Source organism: Mustela putorius, unplaced genomic scaffold, assembly GCF_011764305.1.
Source record: "Mustela putorius furo isolate JIRA1106 unplaced genomic scaffold, ASM1176430v1.1 tig00000580_pilon_pilon_pilon, whole genome shotgun sequence".
Classification (NCBI taxonomy): Eukaryota; Metazoa; Chordata; class Mammalia; order Carnivora; family Mustelidae; genus Mustela; species Mustela putorius.
The window spans coordinates 2,090,247-2,101,455 of record NW_025421423.1 but is presented as its reverse complement, the minus strand read 5'-3'; positions in this window follow the sequence as shown (position 1 = coordinate 2,101,455).

The following is an 11,209-nucleotide window of genomic DNA, read 5'->3' as shown; positions in this document are numbered from 1 at the left end:
CAATGGAGGCTAAAACTCATGGTGACTTCATGATGGAGAGAACATAACCTAACCAAGTCACAAAAGTTCACACCACAAGTACAGGACAAACAGCACGTGCCTCTACAGGGACACCACGCCCCTGGAACACAGCAGCAGGTCTAGTTTTCCTGCCAGAAATGTACATCCTGAATCTAAATGCAAGGAAACCCCAGACAAACCCAACTTGAGGGACACCCCACATAATGTGGGGTCACACTAACTGACCTTAGTCTTCAAAACATCAAGGTTGCAACTGTTTTCTAATCAGGACATTATGTAAAAATAAAAGGTTTTTTTTTTATTTTTTTAAAAGATTTTATTTATTTATTTGACAGAGAGAGATCACAAGCAGGCAAGAGGCAGGCAGAGAGAGAGGAAGGGAAGCAGGCTCCCCGCTGAGCAGAGAGCCCGATGTGGGACTCAATCCCAGGACCCTGAGATCATGACCCAAGCCGAAGGCAGCGGCTTAACCCACTGAGCCACCAAGGCGCCCTTGTTTTTGTTTTTTAAGATTTTGTTTATTTATGTGACAGAGATACAGAGAGAAAGGGAACACAAGCAGGGGGAGTGGGAGAGGGAGAAGCAGGCTTCTCGCTGAGCAGGGAGCCTGATGCAGGGCTTGATCCCAGGATTCTGGGATCATGACCTGAGCTGAAGTCAGATACTTAATGACAGAGCCACCCAGGAATCCCTAGAGGGGACACTTTGAAGAATTTTATCTAATTAGCTCTTTCCAAGTCAGGGCCCCTGTAAATGTGTTATATATAACTTCTCTGACCTCATCACTGTTAACAGCATCAACCCCCGAGAACATACCCCCTGCATTTGGCAAGGCCCCCTGCGGTGGGCCCACACGAGGATATATTTGCCGTCCTAGACATTGGCCCATCAGTCCCACACCTCTGTGGGAGCGACTGAAGACAGGCCGCCTCCCCACCGGCACAGAGGTGGTTCAGAGTCCTGCTCACACGCTATGATGCCATCATTCCTAGAAATTAAGTCTCACGGTGTCACACCCATCAGAATCTACAAGTATTCACGGAAACACATTCTGCCCTGTGAGCCCACCAGGAGTTCTCTTCCCGGAGACAGATCAGGATATTCTCTTTTCCAACGCACACATACTTGATTTTCACCCCCGCTCAAAGGAAAACAGGGTATTTCGATCTCCTGCTCACATCTCTGTTGGAGGAAGACAAAGGATGTATTGATGCCCCTACCCTGGATCAGACACAAATGACACACATCAGAGCAGAGCCTGGAAAACACATGCAGGAGGCATGACCTCGGCTCGGAAGCAGCACACTAACCAATCCCAGAGCACAAAGAAATTCAATGACAACCTGTCCCGAATGAGTTATTCCAAGACTCATCTCCACCAAGTCTTCTTTCACGGTGGGCCCAGCTGCTGTGTGAACTTCCTCCCGTTGCATTGTCGCAAAGAACTGAATTTTCTCTTCCCTTGGGTCCTGGTTCTGGCTCCCCAGTGCTGCAGAGCACAGACCTCGGCCACTCCCACTGCCTCAAAAGCACCCTGAAGATGTCACTTTGAGTGCTAACCCTGTACCTGTCTCTCCAGGCTCGTTCCTGCTCCTCACAGCATCCCTCCAGACACAGACTTCCCTGTCGCCCCAGTGGCAGGTAAGGTTGGGTGACAGTCAGTGTTCACTGCCATCTCCTGAGGGCCCCTTCCTGTCACTAGAGGCTGGGGAGGCACACTGATTACCAGAGTGCCTTGCTTAGGGTTCTAGGTACAAATCGGGTTCCTACCTACATACACAGTCAAGCCTTGAACAACCTGGGTCTGAGCTGCACAGGTCCACTCATATGTGTTTTTTGTTTTTTTTTTTTCAAGAAATACAGTGCAATATTTTAAATGTGCTTTAATATGATTTTCATGATAACATTTTTTTCTCTTGCTTACTTTACTGTAACAGTACGCTACATAATACATACATTGTGTGTTCACAATATATGTGTCAATCAGCTGTTTGGGCTTCGAGTCAACAGTAGGATACGAGAAGTTAGGGAGGGACCGGCTTTAGACTGCACAGGGGGTGGGCACCCCAAACTTCTACGTTGTTCAAAGGTCAGGTGTATAGTCACGTGACCAGGTGAACCTCAAACATGTAGTCTAAGTGAAAGAAGCCACACAGAGGGCCACATTCTGTGTGATTGTGTTCACATGGAAACATCTAGGCAAGTCCACAGGGACAGAACACAGATGACTGGCTGCCAGGGACTCAGGGGAGGTCAGAACAGGGTGTTTCTGCTTGACTGGTACAGGGTTTGCTTTGGGGTGATGAGAACGTTCAGGAACCAGATCGCAGTGATGGTGGCACAACGTTGTGAACGAACTTCATTCCCCTGAATGGTGTATTCTTAAAAAAAAATAAAAAAATAAAAAACCATTTAAGATTTTATTTATTTATTTGACAGACAGAGATCACAAGCAGGTAGAGAGTCAGGCAGAGAGAGAGAGAGGAGGAAGCAGGCTCCCTGCTGAGCAGAGAGCCCGATGTGGGACTCGATCCCAGGACCCTGAGATCATGACCTGAGCCGAAGGTAGAGGCTTAACCCTCTGAGCCACCCAGGCACCCTTAAATGGTTTTTTAAAGGTAAAGTTTATGTGTATCTATTTTACCAAAAGAATACGTGACCAACCCATGCCAAACACAGCCAAGACAGCCAAAAGATCCACCCTGAAAGGGGCCACACACCTGGCGACTGGGACTCTGGTGATAACAGCTGTCCCCTGCTGCTGCACAGCCACAGAGGATCGGGGAAGGCTCCATCCCAGGGAGGGCCTTTCCAGCTCAGACACCAGTAGATCCCAGAGTCTTTGGTGCGCCCTTGACATTCAGTATGAAGTTCTTTCCCTCCCTGTAGACTTGTCGGTTTTTGCAAACGCCCTCCTCTGGTTCAGAAAAATTCTCTTGACAACCACCTGGATGTAATTCACAAAAGGGTGGAGCTTAACCTCCAAGCCCAGACTTGTTTTTCACTATCCACCGAGTCATCAAACATCCTTACATGCCAACCAATGCTGAGTAGCTTCTGGGCGCGTTTGAGAGCGCAGGTCCCCAAATCGAAACCCACAGCAAGTATACTGCCCAGGAAATTCAGACCCAGGGCGCCACTGCTGCTCCAAGGAAGGCAGGATCCCAAATCCATCAGCTGACACACGGTGCAGCCCAGAAACAGAACTGCTTCCAGAACCGGGCCTCACCCTATCCACAGAGCTCCAGCCTCTGCGACCTGCGACATGGGGCTCTGTCCTGGCTGGAGAGGTCTCTCATCCTCCCACAGAGTCAGCTCTGGCCGTGGACTGGGGGCCCTAGGCTCTGCAAGTCTAGTCCTGAGTCTTCAGATTCCCGTCTGCAGCCAGTCAAGGGATTGGGTCCCAAATCTACGCCTTTCGTTCGACTCATCCAGTACCGCCTGCAGCTGGGCCTCGTGCTGGCCGCAGTCGAGGAGACAGGAGACAGGTTCATCAGACAGTCCCCACTGTGACAGAGCCCACGAGACACCCAGATAAGTAACTCCTAGCCAGGACCAGGCAGGGGGTGGGGCCCACAAAACAAGGACATCTAGAATGTTCTGGGGAGCCTACGGAACAGCTCCCGCTCACCAGTGGATGGTGTGTGTCCTGCCCATCACCACCCAGGGCTTGGGAATGGCTGATGGCTGTCACACAGCCCAGAGCGCCAGGTGCCGCCTGTCCCTCGGGATCCCGTGTGAGGGTTCAACAGGCCACTCTGGTGGGCTTAATTAAGCCCTAATTAAACATTCTGCCCAGAACCCTCTTCTCTCTCCTGTACAACTGCCCGCCTTAGAGAAAACCACACAGGAAACCACATCAGCTGTTGGGCGACGGCAGCCGTTGGCAGCGGTGCCGACAACGGTCAGTGAGTGCCACCCCAGCTCTGAAACCACAGAGCCCAGAAACCGGAGAGCAGCCCTCAGGAAGCCTTCTGCCTTCTGGCTCTTCCCACACAGGGAAGTGCACAGTTGGGGTCACCCCTCTCTGAAAGGACAGGGAAACTGCCGTGGCTGGAATTCTGCCAAAAGAAGGGAGGAAAAGCCGAGGCCACAGGAGCTCAGTGAGGCACCATCTCGAAGGACGAGAAACTAAACACTGACTACAGAGAATGGGTAAGTCACCGCTCATCCTGGGGGATGATGCGCCAAAAAACATCAAGAAACTGTAAAACATTCCAGAAACAGCAGTTACTTTAATGTCGGGTGTGAACCACAGGAGAAAAGGCCACATCTATGCTCTGGGTACAACTGTAAAGTGACACTGGGCAGAGCAGGCAGGAGACGTAAAACAACTTTGATCTGGATGCTGGCTATGGGCAGTAAGGACTCATTTTCTTTAAAATCTTCGTTATTACTATTTGCACACAATGACACCTGTCTTAGGATCAGAGGGTCTCTAAGAAGAGAATCAAAGCCCCAGGACAGAACATGGGCTCCCAGGGGAATGGCACCGGGTGAGCCGGCGCCCACCAGCAGCCCTGCCCCTTCCCCTTCTACCCCCTCTTCTCCCCTCTGCAGACCTGGAAGGGGTCGAAGGTCTGCACCTCGGCTCCATGCTCCGTCTGGCAGAGAGCTCTGAGGTCAGATCGGTTCTCCTGGGATGGCCACAAACCAGCCCACCTTGGGGCTCATCTGATCAGAACAGGATGAACATGTTCGTGCAGTTCCCCAGCCCGAAATCAGGGCATTGTTGGTCTGAGAGCCACTGTACTATCTCTCCAAACCCAACCACTCTACAGCCCCTGCTGCTGTCCCCCCCCCACCACATCTCCCGCATTTCCACTTCTGCCACCTCTGCTGCCATCATACGCATTCGGGCTCTTACGTGGTCTCTTACATGGGTCATGGAGCACATGCTCTCCCTGCTTCCGTCTTGTTCTCCTGCCAAACCATTTCCACACCACAGCACAATCTCTTTTTAAACTTTATTTATTTCAGGTGTGCCTAGGTGGCTCAGTGGGTAAAAGCCTCTGCCTTCTGCTCAGGTCATGATCCCAGGGTCTTGGGATGGAGCCCCGTATCCGGCTCTCTGCTCAGCAGGGAGCCTGCTTCCTCCTCTCTCTCTGCCTGCCTCTCTGCCCACTTGTGATCTCTGTCAAATAAATCTATAAAATCCTTTCAAAAAAGATATAATTATTTCAGAGAGAGAGAGAAAGAGCAAGTGAGCATGAATGAGGGAGGGGCAGAGGAAGAGAGAGAAAGAATCCTCAGGCAGACTGAGCAGGAGCCTGACTCGGGGCTAGATCCCAGGACCCTGAGATTATGACCTGAACCTAAACCAAGAGGTGGCTACTTTAACCAATGAAGCCACACAGGTGTCCCACACAATTTTTCTAAGATGCAATTCTGCCGCTGCCTCAAACCCTATGATGTCACCCCGTAACTTTTAGGATAACTGATTAGGGTCTGCAGTGCAACTCTGGAGCCAGTCCCGCTGGCTCAGATCGCCAATCTCTCACTTACTAGATCTATTCCTCAACCCCTTGGTACCTCAGTCTTCCCAGCAGGGAACAAGCTTGTTGTGAGGACTGAGTTAATGCGTGGAAACCACTTACCACAGTGCCTGGTGAGAAGGATTCTCTAAATGGTAGCAACTATTTTCACAGATCGGTGCTTTTTTAGAGACCTTCAAGGCTGCCCCACTCGGCTCTCCAGCCTCTTTACTGTCCTCCAGCTCCCTGAGCTCTACCTCCAGGGAGCTCCGGCCCCGTGGACCCTCTTCCCTCTTGTTCTTGCCACTGAGGCTTTGCTCATGTCGCTCTCATTGCCAGGAAGTTCTTGCCTCCACAGCTTGTCTGCTTGTCCATAGTTTCCCTCTTCCAAAACTATCTTCAACTATTTATGGATGTTGCTTGCGGGAATGGAACATCCTTGCGAGCAGGGCCTGGGGGGGTCTGAGTCACCAGGAGTCTTCAGTATTTAATCGATGTTTCATGAATACTGGCTCAATGACTGAAACCAACCGAGCAGACCAGCCAAAGCCCAGGCCGCAGAAATACCGCCCTTCTGAAACTGGCAACAGAGTCTTCTCTACAAGACAAATCCTAGAAATCATGGCACGTCTGTAACTTCACCACATGTCTGTAACTTCACGACATCCCAGTTTGCTACAACTATTCCCACTGGAACCACCACCAGAAGAAGGCAGATCCTTGGGAAATGAGCGAGGTTCAGGTGCTTTGACAAAATCAGTCCACAACTGAGAGGGAAAACAGCTTTGGAGGCAGAGGAGGAAGGAGCTACATTGCAGGTGCTTGCTGTTTAGATTTTATGTGACCTGACATTACCAGGCCATTACTGAGTAAAATGAATACAAACACTTTTTGTTTGAAAGAAATGTTAGAAACGAAAAACAAGGAAGGATGGAGTTAGTTCTGGAAGTTTCTATAAAGCCTTTTCATCTAGCCATTTCTATTTTCTTGCAGATTCCTCATTATGGAGTTAGAACTGTGTTCCCCTGGACAATAATCTAGGCCCTGGAAGTTTATATCAAAATCTAATGACCACCATAAGAAAAGCAATTACCTCCTAATTAAACATTAAGATGATGGTTCAATGTATCAACATACTGCCGCAAAACAGTTACAAAATAAAAACAAAGCCTCCCCACTTCCCCTTCACCTCCTAACTCATACTCTGATGGCAGATTAATGTTACTAAAAGCATAGGTCTGCTCATGCCTTGCCCTCATTCAAAACCCTTCAATGGCTCCCCATTGCCTTCAGGATAAAGAACAAACTCCTAAGTGCGTGTTTGAAGATCCTTCTCCTTTAGGCACTGACCTACTTGAATAGCCTCATTTCCTTCGAATCACCTTCAAATAACCCCTGGTCCCAACAAAATGTACTGAGAGCCCCTGCCATGCCTTTATCTTTTCCCACCTCTGCCCAGAATGCCCTTTACCCACCCCCCAAACTACCCATGTCAAACCCCCGCCTCCCTGTGAGACTCACGCCAATGCTACCTCCTCCATGAAGTCTTCCATGATGCCCTCCTCCACCACACCTGCCCACCATCTCTAGGCTTCCACTTTTCACTACAGATGATTCGCATGTATTTATCCCCAGCTGGCTTGTCTTACCGCTATTTCTGAACATACTCTCTACCTCCTGGTAAACTCTAAACCCAAATACATCCTTCCCTCACACCAAACATATGTCATGCAAACGGAAGGCACTAAAGTAACAAATGGCAGAAAACAGTACAATACGGTCAGCAGCAGCCAAATTTATCAGGGTGCTTAGAGGGCTAGCAAGTAGGAAACATACGAACTCCATCCAGTGTTTGGGACGTTTGGTCAACAAACCCATTTCTACTGAAATCTCCTATTTACTATCATTATTTACCCACGGATCTTTCACTCACTCCTGCGGGGTGTGTGCGGGTGAGCGTGTGCTTGTGGGTTGAGCAGAAGGAAGAAAGCAGAGGAGATGAAGGGGAACGATCAGCAAAAACAGCAGCAAAAAAACAAACAACAAAAAAAAACTGGCAGCAGCAAGAGAGAATCTCCTTCTTCAGTGAGGACAGCGCAAAATCTACAAGAGCCCCCCATGTCCCTGCACTAGTGTCAAACACCGGGGTGAGGAGGGGGCAGGTTTAAGTCCTGCCAGGTGGGGGTTCTGACTTTACCAAGGAGCTGAGGAGCTTGTTACAACACAGATGGGCCCCAGGCCTGGAGTTTCTGTGTCTGTAGGTTGGGATGGGGCTCAGCTTTTGCATTTCTACCAAGCTCCAGGTAATGCTGATCGGGACCACACTTTAAAGATCCTCGTTCTAGGTGGGCAAATGAATCCAGGTAGGAGGACGAACTGTGGTACAAGATACAGGCATTTCTAAAGCTAAATAACTCATTTTTAATCAGATTAAGGCACATGGAAAAGCAAAATCATAACGTGATTTTTCATTCTCACTTGTAATTCAGACACTAAATCCTATAGGGTAGACAAGGGAGTTAGGAGACCAGGGTTCGAGTCCTGATTCTGTCACTGGTTATGGGTAACCATGAGCGCTCCTTACCATCTCAGAACATCACTGCCCCACCAAAACCTCAGAGAGGCTCAGTCTGAACGATGTCCAGGGCCAGGTCTTACAACCTATGATTTCATCATTTTGAAACCCTGTTGGCAATTTAGTTCTAAAACTGAGTATTATGCATTTCTATAAAAAATGCTCAAAGATACCACAATTTGGAAACTGAAAACATGAGAAATAATTAAGTTAAGCTGGAGAAGATAATTGCAATAAATTGTTGTAATTATGAAAACTGAAGGAACCTTCACTTAAACAGGTTTCACAGAATAAGAGCTCAAGAATATACCATGGAAACAGATTTTTAAATCTATAGGACGGGGCGCCTGGGTGGCTCAGTGGGTTAAGCCACTGCCTTCGGCTCAGGTCATGATCTCAGGGTCCTGGGATCGAGGCCCGCATCGGGCTCTCTGCTCGGCAGGGGGCCTGCTTCCCTCTCTCTCTCTGGCTGCCTCTCAGTCTACTTGTGATTTCTCTCTGTCAAATAAATAAATAAAATCTTTAAAAATAAATAAATAAATCTATAGGAAAAACACTAAAGTTAGTAATATTACTCGCCCATGAAACCAATGAAATCTTGCCCTTCGCAATGATGTGGATGGAGCTACAGAGTATGGGCTAAGTGAAATAAATCAGATAAAGACAAATACCATATAATTCTATTCATATTTAAGAATTAAAGAAGTTTAAGAATTAAAGGAACAAAACAAATAAGCAAAGAAAACAAAAGAAACCAAGAACAGACTCTTAATTATAGACCACAAAATGATGGTTTCCAGAGAGGGTGGAGGGATGGTGACACAGGTGACGGGGATTAAGGAGGGCACAGGGTGTCGAAGGGAAGTGCTGAGTCACTTGGTTGCACACCTGAAGCTCATACAGCACTGTATGGTGACTGGAATCACAAACTTAATTTTTAAAACGCTACAATTTTTAAAAGCCCAGCTCCCTTACTGAGAATAATCTACAGAAAGCAGGATGTGTTCCAGAAGGAGAACACAACTTACCAGTGGAGCAGAGCTGAGGGGAATCCTCCAAGGAGAGAAATCAGCCGCTGCCCTTCCTGGAGCTGGCACCTCCCCTCTTCCCCACGCTGCTCCTCGGCCTCCCAGCCGGTTCTTTTTAAAGAGAAAAAGCCCCTTCTGGGAGATCATAGCCACAAGGTGAGTATCCAATGACCTTCCCATCGCTTGTCAATGACACCAAATAAAGCAAATCGCTGGGCCACATGGCCAGGTCGGACGGTCCCCCAGTGACCCGGCACCCCCTCTCCTGCGGATCCTGGGCAGCCCCAGCTGTGCCCCCGACGGGGGTCTGGCCTCTCCCCCTTCAGCAGCACAGCTCCAGAAGCCCTCCAGATGCCACTCTCATCTCCCCACCTCGGCCACCTGAACCGGCCCAGGGAGGAGAGCCTACACGTCGCTGACAGCAACTTGGCTGCCACTGGGCCACGGGCCACAGAGAACGTGACACCTGAGGTGTCCCGAGGTGGCCACGGGCCAGTGCAAGGCTGTAGCGCTGAGTCTGCACCGGCCAGTCTGGTCTGCCGGGTCTGAGTGAATAGCTTGGCATTAAGTCGATAAGCCTCCCGCAGAGGTAGGTCACCCTCAAACACATCATCCCCCCTCAACAGATGGGGGAATGACACCACGAGAAGATTAAATGAACTGCCCGGCCTCGCACAACCTGCCACAGGTGGAGCACGTGGCGGTCCCAGCCTGGAGCTGGCTCAGGAATGGAGAAGACTCTGGAGAGAGCCCTTCCAGCCAGAGGAGGCCTTGCACAACAGAGGTCCACGAAGATCGAGAACACTTCCCGTCTCTCTTTTCTCCCGTTTCTCCAGATGCCATGGAGAGAATGACTTTCAACGTAAGGATGGGGTGGAACAAGGTGTGGGTGCTGAGAGGACAGACCAGGCCTGTAGGCCACCAGGAGCCTCAGGGATCAGCACCATAGGAGGGGGCAGGCCCAGCAGGGTTCCTTCGTTGCCCCTGGTCCTCTGCACCTCCCCCACCCCCGCCAGTTTCACTCCTTTGTCCAATGAATACTTGCATATCTAATGGGGGCAAGTCACTAAGAGAGACACAAGGATGAACCGGACCATCTCTGGTTGTCATGAATGTCCATGATGAGCAGGAAATCACTAAAATACCAAGGAGAGGGGCACCTGGGTGGCTCAGTGGGTTAAAGCCTCTGCCTTCGGCTCGGGTTATGATCCCGGGGTCCTGGAATCAAGCCCCGCATCAGGCTCTCTGCCTGGCAGGGAGCCTGCTTACTCCTCTCTGCCTACTTGTGATAACTGTCAAATAAATAAAATCTTTTAAAAAAAAATACCAAGGAGAGATTAGTAAGGGCCACAGCAGAGGAGCTGGCCATATTTGGTGTTGGAGCTCACATCCGGCTGTGGATACAGTGAGGTGGTGTCAGGGCAGGCTTTGTGGGCAGGGGATAGGCCATGAAGGATAGGACAGGGACACCAGCAGCGCTGGGGAGAAGGGCACAGATAAGTGCACAGAAGTGGAGAAAGCACAAGGCAACCCTGAAGACCAGGAAGAGGAATGTGGGAGACCAAGGGTTGAGGGACTTAGGGTGGGACCGGCAGGTAGAAGCCCAATCACTGAAGGCCTAAAGCATGGGAATGAGATTAAACTTCACCTCCAATGACAGTGCTTAGCACTGCACCTTGCTCACAATAGACCCTCATTAATGCCATGAAGCAAAATGTAGGAAGGCAAGTTCATGTGTGTGAAATGTACAACTGTAGAAGAATATTATATTGACCCAAAATGTCTCGAATCTTATCAGTCAGTGTCTGGTCAGAACCACTCCTGACTTCAGCTCCACTATCTGAAGCGCTTGCTACGTTCTGCCCCAAATGGAGACCATAATACGCCATCAGCTTCTCACCCAAGAACACTGAAAGTTAACGATGAGGTAATGTCTGCACTGCTCTGAGATCTTTGGAGATGTGTGGCAAAAGGCATCACTATTATCAATATTTAAAGAGACTCTACCCAGCTCTCATCTCTTTTTCTGCAGACTATTATGTCTCCAGGATAAGGTGATGCCAGATTGGCCTCCACATAAACCTTTCCAACAGACAGCGCCTGATGCACGT